At 44.5% G+C, this 10995-nt stretch overlaps 1 protein-coding gene across 1 annotated transcript in view; it reads right to left on the bottom strand.

Annotated features, from left to right (window-relative positions):
• prkcg (protein kinase C, gamma) overlaps nt 1-5322 on the bottom strand; it is a gene marked incomplete in the record, with an annotated part of 44650 nt that extends 39328 nt beyond the window's left edge. The window contains 1 exon segment of the mRNA XM_070551165.1: nt 1-5322. This exon segment is cut by the window's left edge and continues 701 nt beyond it.
• Nucleotides 5323-10995: the final 5673 nt, after the last annotated feature.

The following is a 10995-nucleotide window of genomic DNA, read 5'->3' as shown; positions in this document are numbered from 1 at the left end:
AGAAGGGATGAAGGAGAGAAGAACGGGCCTGAAGGAAAGAGGGCACCGTCGGTCCGTTCTTCAACAGGACGATCTGAGATCAGAGCCAGTGGCGGCAAAACAACACCAGCTCCAGTCTGCACTGAATCCAGGTCAGCGCGGCCTGATGGGAAGGGTGGTTTCCACCAGGGACGGGTTGATTGGACACCAGTTTCACACACACACACACACACACACACACACACACACATACACACACATGCACACAAATGCATGCAAGCACAAAAACACACATGTGTGCACACACACACACAAACAGACACATGCACATGCATGCACGTACGCACACACACACACGCATGCATGCATGTACGTGCACACGCACGCACACACAGATACGCGCGCACATGCATGCATTCAAGTACGCGCACGCACGCGCACAAACACGCACGCACACACACACACAGACACGCACGCACACACACGCACAAACATGCACTCACACAAATGCATGCAAGCACACAAACACAAACGTGCGCACACACACACACGCACACACGCACGCGCACGCACACACACACACACACACACACACACACACACACACACACACAGAAGTTTCAGAAACACTTCTTTTAGATATGTTAAAGCCTGAAACTCGCCGGGTTGCTAAACAGTTTCTAGGGGTCTGAAAACAACACAGATTCTTAATCATCGATCGTGGGTCGGTGGCCTCGACGTTGTTGCTTTAGAAGATGCACCAGAAAACTGGTCAATTTAATTTTTTCAGTCAGAATAACGGAGGAGTTGTCGAGAGCATCGGTGTCTGTTTGGAGAGGTTCAACCAAACTGTGACTGAAAAATTAGTAGACCGTAAACTAACGGAAACATGACATTTTATGACAAAACTGCCATAAAAATGAGACCATCAATCTCATGGATGTTGCAAATTGTTTCCAGCCGTGACCCCCCCCCCTCCGTGACTGCATGGATGGAACTTCCCACTGAAGTGTTTAATGAACCGTTTCAGTGTCATTAGGGCAGGACATTTGCATATTTTCTAGTAAATTTGTGTCTTCAGCTACGGTGGTCGCCGTCCGTTGCTGCCCTGTGAGACATCTACTCACCCGAATGCTTCAGCGGTATTTTCTAAATTGGAATGGATCAGAACAAATTACTTCTCACAAATTCAACAGCAGAACGTAAAAAAATCAGCAAACAGCAGCCGTTCTTTTCCTTTTGTGTGCTCTGCAGGCCGACAAGCTCAGAACAGGGATACATAAATGCATTTGCAGGTGAGCACTGCTGCCTCAGTTCACAATTAAAGATTTTACAAGTCAAAGTTTTCAGTCATCTGGTTTTGTAGCTCAGAACAAAGGGAAACAGGGCTCCTGAGACTTAGTTGTGTTTTCCTCTTTTGTCAAAATGTCTTTTATTCTCTCAAAACATCCACCAAAACATCCCTGTCCTCTAAAGACCGTCCCTTATTGTTGAGATGCACGTGAAAGCACCATCCTAACCTAAAGTGCTCTCAGGTCTGTAGTTGTTAGAAAACACGTGTACAGTATTTAGGTTTTTGCCCTAAATCCCTCTCACATCAGTTTTATTCATGACATTTTACTACCTTCCAGAATGAGCCACTTCAGGGGTCTGTCACTTTAAGAAAACAAGCTGGAGTTGGCCACTCCCATCCACCCCCTCTCAGGCTGCTATAGGCTGAGAAGCTCTGATATCCGGGAGGAACTCGTGGAGTTAAGAAAAAGCCTTGTTGTCCTTTCCAAACCTACTAGTATGAAAGATTGCGTCCATGTCAGCCAAAATCAGCACTGCTGAACCCAGATTAAAGGAGTGGGTTCGTGAAAGCACATTATGAAGCTAGATTAACATTTTTTACGGTACAGTAACACGCAAAAGCTGCAATATATTGTTTACATTTGTACAGTTACTTAAAACTGCTTCAGCACAACTATTTGACCCTCTTTAATGAGATAAAGTAGTTAAAGGGGACAAAGAATCTAAACCAACGTGCTCTTGTTGTTTGTGAATAAAGACAGCTTGGGTGGTCAAAAGTAGCACGCCAAAAAGTAAACGGTGTGTGACCAACTTTTTAAGTAAACCAGAAAGTTTATAAATGCAAGAGAAACACTTCTTCTCTGAGAAACCTCTCATAAAACGTCACAACGTGGAGCCCTTCCTCCTCCAAGCTAATGTCTCCAGTGGCTGAGGCCTTCTGGTTTCAACGAGCCAATCAGCAAGCAGCTCATTAGCATATTCATGTCCTGGCCAAGTGGGAGGAGTTAACAGCTCTTTTCACAGCAAGGCTGATTTAGGGTAGCCTGGCCTGCCAGACTCCAGAGAAAGGGTCTGGGAACTCTCCTATTCAAATAACCCCACCCCCTGAGAATTCTAACTGAGCCAATCAGCGCTGAGCAGCGTACGTCACATACCGTAACGCCAAGTTTGTCATAAACATGGCGACTGAAGTGGTGTGCTGCAGCTCTTTCCTCTGCTCTAAATGGTAAATGGCCTGTATTTGATATAGCACCTTCTAGAGTCCTGGAACCCCCAAGGCGCTTTACAACACAATCAGTCATTCACCCATTCACACACACATTCACACACTGGTGGGGATGAGCTACGATGTAGCCACAGCTGCCCTGGGGCGCACTAACAGAGGCGAGGCTGCCGAGCACTGGCGCCACCGGTCCCTCCGACCACCACCAGCAGGCAACGTGGGTTAAGTGTCTTGCCCAAGGACACGACGACAGCGACAGACTGAGCGGGGCTCGAACCTGCAACCTTCCGATTACGGGGAGAGCACCTAACTCCTGTGCCACTGTCGCCCACAATGTAAATGTAAGTAAATGACTTGGGACACGTCTTTAAAACAACAAGTAGAAGTGCTAAAAGCCAATTCTTCTAAAGAAAGATGTTTGTGCCATCGCCAGACGTCTTTTTTTTTTTTACTACAGCTAAAAAACTACAGCGTCACACGGTACGGTAGGCATTTCCGTCATTTTTCTGATTGGTTCTTTTTGAGCTGCCTATACCCACCCCTCATGTGCCTCTCTGCCGGTGAGCAACCTGACTCTTTCTCTGTGCAGAATTAAACAGAGGACGAGACTGGCAGGCCAGGCTGATTTAGGGGGTTTAGAATGGCCTGTATCAGGGCTCCTGGGACAGACGAAAGCCAAAAGAGAATTTCTTATGCTTCTTAAGCTTGGTTTATGCTTGACACATTCACTTTCCGCTTGGTGATGCGGCTCGCGGATGGAACGCGCTTCACAACTCGCAGCGTTTACGGTTCATGCGGCTTGTCTCTGTGGTGAGCCAATATTCTCCCAAACTGTAGGGGGCAGCATGGAGCTCTACGGCATGCATCCAACACTACACCATAGTAGAAGTAGAAATTACTGTTGTTTACAACATGGCATTCCAGCATTTTTAACAGCGTCCTCGTCTTTTCCAACAGTGCGAGCTATTTCTCTCCAAGAATTATTAACAACATGTTGATCACGGTGATCTCTGAGAGCTGAATCATACAAATGTCTGTATTTACGAACCTCTGCCGTACTAGTTCTTGCCTCTCCGCCATGTTTTTCCGCTTCCGACCGTCCGCGTGGTTAGAAAATTTCCTAGGTGCGCGGTGCGGAAATTTTGGGCCGTGCGGAGGCGCGGTGGAGGGGCGTGGTTTTTAAAATGACACAATTTCGCTGCGGGGAGCCGTGCGAACCTCGCGGATGCGTCAATCATAAACCAAGCTTAAGAGATTCAAAGCAGTTTTTTTAGATTGCTGATAAACTGCACTCTTTGTCCCGTTTAATGTTACAAAATTTACATTTCCCCTAAGCCCCTCCCCTCTACAGCAAAGTGAATAATTACCGTGAGCCTAGCATTGAACAATAAAGTTGTGTGTCCACTAGAGGGAGCTGTCAATCAATGAGAATGTGCTCTAATACACAGCATGCACTACGGAGTGACACCGATGCCTTTGTTAGTTTAGCACACCATCCTAGCTTGAATGCTAACTGGACTTGCATTGAACTGACGTCGGCGTGTAAACTTCAAGCTAACTGTGGACAAGCTAACAACAACAAGCTAACATCAGACTATAGTTTTAGCTTGCTGAAGCATTTTCAGGGGTGGGCTAGCATTGTGAATGCAAATCCTTGCTGTTTATAGACGTTCTTGAACACTGCAAATTTGAAAAAAAGAAAAATAAACAGTGGTTAGCAGCTCCTGTAGAACCTGATGAAGCATGAGGAGACAAGTCAGCAGTTAGAATCATGTGTGTCTGAGCAGGAACGTACCCAAACATTAGTTGTCCGTTAGCGCTGCATGGCTACTTGTATGCACGTGGGCAGAACGAGGCGTGGCTTTCAAGAAGAGGAGGAGGAGCTATAGCCATTCAAATGTCTAAATCTCCTCCTCCTATCATTGACGACGTCACTGTGCGGACCCCAGCTTGAAACATGAAGCGGTTTATTCTTCAAATCACAACATAATTCAACAAGAGAGAAATGGGTTTCCTTAACCACTAGAATCCTGATGATACAGCCGTTTTTCTCCCAAATGAGAATTCTGTCTCAGCACAGTGATTGCACGAACAAACGGTTGTCCCTTCACCGTCAGAAATACACACACACACACACACACACACAATTAATCACTGTAAATGTGTGCGAACGATGTCTTCGGGTGATCCTGCGAGACGTTGGCATCTGTCAGGAACAAGAAAGGCAGAGGTACGGGATGAGGGGCTGGATTGGTGTGGGACAGCGAGCCTGAGCGAGGGAGCGAAGGGTTGAAGGTCTAATTAATGGAAATGTAGGTTATTAGTCTCCTGATGAGGACACAGCAGAGAATTAATTAACAATTATAATTAGCAAGATTGTTAGAGAGCAAAATGGTGTCAGCAAGCAAGATAAGAGTGAGTTAGTGTGCAGAAACGAGTGTGTGTGAGTTGGGAGGGTCGTTGCAAGGAAACAAGACGAAGCAGCTGGGTGAACATGCCGTGTCTGACAACGATATGTTGTTTCAGCATTAGTCATGCAGAAGCAGCAGCTGATCGCATGTGATGGGGGGGCTTTTCCTGCACACAAACCACCCCCAGCAGACCTTCAGACTCACTCTCCATCCGCCTAACCTTGGGCCAGTCCTGTTTTTACGCCAATGTCACAAACAAAACAACAAACGCAGGCGCTCTAGATGACGTACGTAAAAAAAAAAAAAAAAAAATAGCATAAACGACTCAGGTTCTCGCCATGCCATGAGATGAGTAAGCACAGCAGATGTGAACTTTCCGTAGTGGTGAATGGTTTTTGTTTGGGGGGGGGGGGGGGGGGGGGGGTACTACTTTCCAGTGTTTGATCATAAAAGTGAGTGGCGATCTGGCGTGCAGCCAAACACCATTACATTAAGGAAGAAGTACACACACAGCAAACACTCACAAGCTCAGGCTGTGTGATTAAGAGCGCAGAGACAGGGGACTTCAGAGAAATGAAGATAAATGAACGAATGAACCCCGCCCCCGCCAGCATCCATTCTTTTTTCCTCTCAGTTTACAGATGCATCTCTTGTTATTTTGGACCACGACTTAATGAAACTGAAAATTTTCAACTGATTGAATGTTTTCTGCGGTTTTGAGGAGGAACAATCAGCACTTTACCAATTACGTGCATCCATTAGGGCCAAACGAGCGCCGGTTCAATCGAGAAGCAACTCTAACCCGGCAGGCTGGCTTTCTCCAATGAAATGACGGTAAATTGACTTGCCTAACTGTTGTTTCTGGAAACAGGGGAGAAGTGGTATCTGTGGTAATCATGTCAGCCTGTTAAATTTGTCTGCTCTAAACCGAACCGGCTCTGTTCATCAGTATTGCTTTTTCTGTTGGGGAACGCTTCTATTTGCTTTGTTAATGAAGAGAGGTCCGCCGAGTTTTTGGACGAGATCAACAAACCTCCGCTCCAGTCAGATGAGACATTTGGTAGGCGATTAGGGTCTGTCAACATGGCCGACAAACTCTCAATACTAAAGCAAACAAGCATGCCCTCCACATGTTTCACTGCTGACCTGCCTTCCTCATAACCACCAAATGGTGTTGAAATGAAAAGAAAGACGGATGAAAATAAAATCTAAAGGTAAAATCATCCATCTCCAAATATTTAGAGCTAGGCCAGGTCTCAAATTACTTGCTCCCATTACACCTGTGTTTTACGCTCATGCAGGCCGGAGTGTGTGTGTGTGTGCGTGTGTGTGTGTGTGTGAGAGACAGAGAGAGAGAGAGAGAGAGAGAGAGAGAGAGAGAGAGAGAGAGAGAGAAGGGGGTGGGACCAATCCTTGATTGCATTAACAAACCTTCAAAAGGAGAAAATGCATCGTTTCCTCTCTCCCTCTCTCTCTCACAGCTTATTACACCTTTATGCACACACATGACCTGATATGTATCTGGCCAATCAGAGAGTATGAATTAGTCATGTTCGTTGAGTAGCTGCTGTAGGGTGTTGTTACTTGTTTGCAGAAAGTGCTAGAAAGAAAAATGCCTGCTGCCTTTGTTATTCTTACATTTCTTCGTCAAAGTATCGAATTCATACAATATTATGGTGGTCATTCCTCATGAAAACAAACAAGTTCGAATGCTAACTGGTGTCAATCGTTCATGCCAAAGCAGTCAGAGTTAGGGAGTCTGGAAAAGTACTTGATGAATCTTGCAAATAAAAAATGTGCAGAAAATCCATCCATCCATTCATCCACCCATCCATACATTCATTCATCCATCCATATTCCTCCATCCATCCATTCATCTATATATTCATCCATCCATCCATCCATCCATCCACCCACCCACCCACCCATCCATCCATTCATCCACCCATCCATACATTCGTTCATCCATCCATCCACCCATCCATACATCCATTCATCCACCCATCCATACATTCATTCATCCATCCATATTCCTCCATCCAACCATTCATCTATATATCCATCCATCCATCCATCCATCCATCCACCCACCCACCCATCCATCCATCCATCCATCCATCCATCCATCCATCCACCCATCCATCCATCCATACATACATTCCTCCATCCATCCATCCATGTATTCATACATTCATCCATCCATCCATGTATCCATCCATCCATACATACATACATTCATCCATCCATCCATCCATTCATCCATATTCCTCCATCCATCCATCCATCCATACATACATACATTCATCCATCCATATTCCTCCATCCATCCAAATTCCTCCATCCATATTCCTCCATCCATCCATACATACATACATTCATCCATCCATCCATCAATCCATCCATGTATCCATCCATCCATACATACATCCATTCATCCACCCATCCATACATTCATTCATCCATCCATATTCCTCCATCCATCCATTCATCTATATATCCATCCATCCATCCATCCATCCATCCATCCACCCACCCATCCATCCATCCATCCATTCATCCATCCACCCATCCACCCATCCATACATACATACATTCCTCCATCCATCCAAATTCCTCCATCCATATTCCTCCATCCATCCATGTATTCATACATTCATCCATCCATCCATGTATCCATCCATCCATTCATCCATCCATCCATCCATCCATCCATCCAACCATATTCCTCCATCCATCCATCCATCCATCCATACATACATTCATCCATCCATATTCCTCCATCCATCCAAATTCCTCCATCCATATTCCTCCATCCATCCATGTATTCATACATTCATCCATCCATCCATGTATCCATCCATCCATACATACATGCATTCATCCATCCATCCATCAATCCATCCATGTATCCATCCATCCATCTATGCATTTATATGTCCATCCATCCATCCATCCATCCACACATTCATCCATCCATCCATCCACACATTCATCCATCCATCCATCTACACATTCATCCATCCATCCGTCCTATCTTATCTTATCTCTAGTGATCATTGTGGATTCCTCAAACTCATTTAAATCAAAAACATTCTGACTGACCCTAATTGTGCTCAAGGTTTTGTTTACAATTCATGTTATAATGATATCATGATGAGTCCCTACTTGGGCACCTAACGGATCTCTTTGCTTTTTATGTAAAATAATAATGTTTTAATCTCTTACCTAATCACTGCATGAACACACATTTACTTAATTTGAATATAAAGTAACTAGATACAACGTTACAACAAATCCTAGCTAGGGAAATGAAACTATCCCATTTAACACCGGAATTTTTAAAATGTTATTTAAACAATCAGAGAAGGAAAAAAGGTATAAATCTATTATAGATGCAGATTTGTCACTAAACCAGCTTGTGAAGCAGCAGCAACTGCTAAACAAACCCTAACCCATCCATCCATTCTCCGGACTCGGGTCGCGGGGCCAGCTCCTCTGGGGGAATCCCAAGGTGTTCCCTGGCCAGGTGAGAGACATAGTAAATGGTAAATGGCCTGTATTTGATATAGCACCTTCTAGAGTCCTGGAACCCCCCAAGGCGCTTTACAACACAATCAGTCATTCACCCATTCACACACACATTCACACACTGGTGGGGATGAGCTACGACGTAGCCACAGCTGCCCTGGGGCGCACTGACAGAGGCGAGGCTGCCGAGCACTGGCGCCACCGGTCCCTCCGACCACCACCAGCAGGCAAGGTGGGTAAAGTGTCTTGCCCAAGGACACAACGACAGCGACAGACTGAGCGGGGCTCGAACCTGCAACCTTCCGATTACGGGGCGAGCGCTTAACTCCTGTGCCACCGTCGCTCCACAGTCCCTCAAGATTGTCCTGGGTCTTCCCTAAGGTGTCCTCCCAGTTGGATGTGCCCGGAAAACCTCACCAAGGAGGCGTCCTGACCAGACGCCCGAGCCACCTCAACTGGCTCTTCTTGATGTGGAGGAGCAGCGGGTCTACTCCGAGCCCCTCCCGGATGGCCAAGCTTATACACCTATCTCTAAGTGAGAGCCCAGCCACCCTACGGAAAAAAAAACCTTTAAAGATCTGTTCCTGTGGATCCTCTCACAGAGATGTCTCAGATAGTCTGATGCCGGCTTAATCACAGGCTTTTATTCTGTCATTTGTCTTTGATTAGAAAATGAGTGTTAAAACTCTGACAGTCTTTGATAATATTTGCAGGGTTTTATTCAGTAATTTTCCACAGGTGTAACATGAATTTGACTGCTAGTTGGTCACTTAATAAACTCGGTTTAATTGCGCCTCTATGTTCTCCACTAGTGAGTAGGACAAACACGTTATTATTCAGCTGATGCATCATTAATAATGGTTACCTGTCTGCTGTTCTGCTATGAAACAAATAGTTTAAAGGTAGAAATTCTCTGCAGTGTGATCAACTCTCCAAACATAGAAAGCTGATATTGATATGAAGTATTAATGCAAGACATTGATTTTAGCCTCTAAAATATATAATGATAGCTCTTTTTAATCCTTTTTGTGCTAAAATTCTATTATTTATGGTCAGATTTTGTCTCCAGTGGTTAAATAAATGCGGATGTTTTGGAAATGATCTCCTGTGAGCACAACAGATATTTCAGTTGCAACAAATTCTGATTCAAAGAAAGTGAATTTGACTAAAAACCTAACCTGAGCTGTTGGTTGAGCCTTCCTCTGCTGCAGGGAGGAAGAGGAGGCTGTGAACAAATTGTGCTTGAGAGGAAGGATGAAAGCGAGAGAGCAGGAGATTCAGGATAACGGGACCGATCGGATAATGAGGCGAGAGGAGAACAAGGTGAAGTCTGAGGATATCTTAATCTTCATCCCAGTTTTCTAGGATGAATTCCCTTCCGGAAGGTGGCATTAGTTACACACACACACACACACACGCACACGCACGCACACACACACACACACACACACACACACACAACAAACAAGGCTGGATCGTGAACAGCCATGGTGTCCTAGATGTGGCGGAAACGTCAATTTCTGCATTCTGGTTTTACTCGGGAGGAAAAATAATCTTCCACTGGAAGAAAAGGTTATAATCCTGATCATCAGGCTTCAGCACAAAAACACTAAAAAGGAATTTCACTCGGTAACACTGATTCTGTTCATCTCCTTTTGAGCAAAAGCCAAACAGGAAGTGTCTTTTATTGTTTTTCTTTGCAACTGGAAGCCTCAGATGAACAAGGTGCTTTTGTTTTGAAAAACCTCTTAAATCCTTGAAATCTGTGATTCCAAATGTTCCTTTGCTGTTTATTCTGCAACAAGTTAAAATAAATACGAGTTGAACATCTGCTGATGTTCATTCTGATCCGATCTTAAGCAGATGGGCGGCATCTCATCTTTTAGCTCGTTGCTGATCATCAGTGACGCATCAACTGGTTTCCGCTCAGGATCATGAAACCTTGATTTAGATCATCTCCAGATAACAAATTCATTTAAGAATGATTTTTCACTGCATGTGCTCTCCATTAATGCTACAAGTAAGTAAGTAAGTTAAGTTTATTTATATAGCGCCTTTCACAGATATAAATCACAAAGCGCTGTGCAACATGAGTAAAATCAGGGCAAATACCTCAAACCAATAAAAACATCATAAAAACAATAGCAGTGACAACAATAGTAACCAAATCAGGAGTAAAAACAAAGTAAAGGTGTGAACAAGAACAACGCCATCTTTTAGAATATTTAGCGGGGGAAAGCCTGGATGAAAAGGTGAGTTTTAAGATGTTTTTTGAAGACCTCTACAGATTTCAAGAGATGGAGATTTGAAGGCAGACTGTTCCAAAGTCTGGGGGCAATAGACGGAAAGGCCCTGTCCCCTTTGGTTTTTAGTCTGGTTCGAGGAACAGCCAGGAGGTTTTCAGATGTGGATCGGAGGTTCAATGAAACAAGAAACTTGATTTTAAGTTTATTAGCAACATCTGAACTTGAACCAGGGATTATCCAAGTCCCTGGTTCTTAAAGTAAAATGTAAGCTGAAACAAAACACCACCTAGTGGCTGGCTGCAATATAACGCATCCA

This window comes from Nothobranchius furzeri, chromosome 5 (assembly GCF_043380555.1).
Source record: "Nothobranchius furzeri strain GRZ-AD chromosome 5, NfurGRZ-RIMD1, whole genome shotgun sequence".
NCBI classification, from domain to species: Eukaryota; Metazoa; Chordata; class Actinopteri; order Cyprinodontiformes; family Nothobranchiidae; genus Nothobranchius; species Nothobranchius furzeri.
The sequence above is the reverse complement of the archived record's forward strand: the minus strand, read 5'-3'. Positions and strand labels throughout refer to the sequence as shown.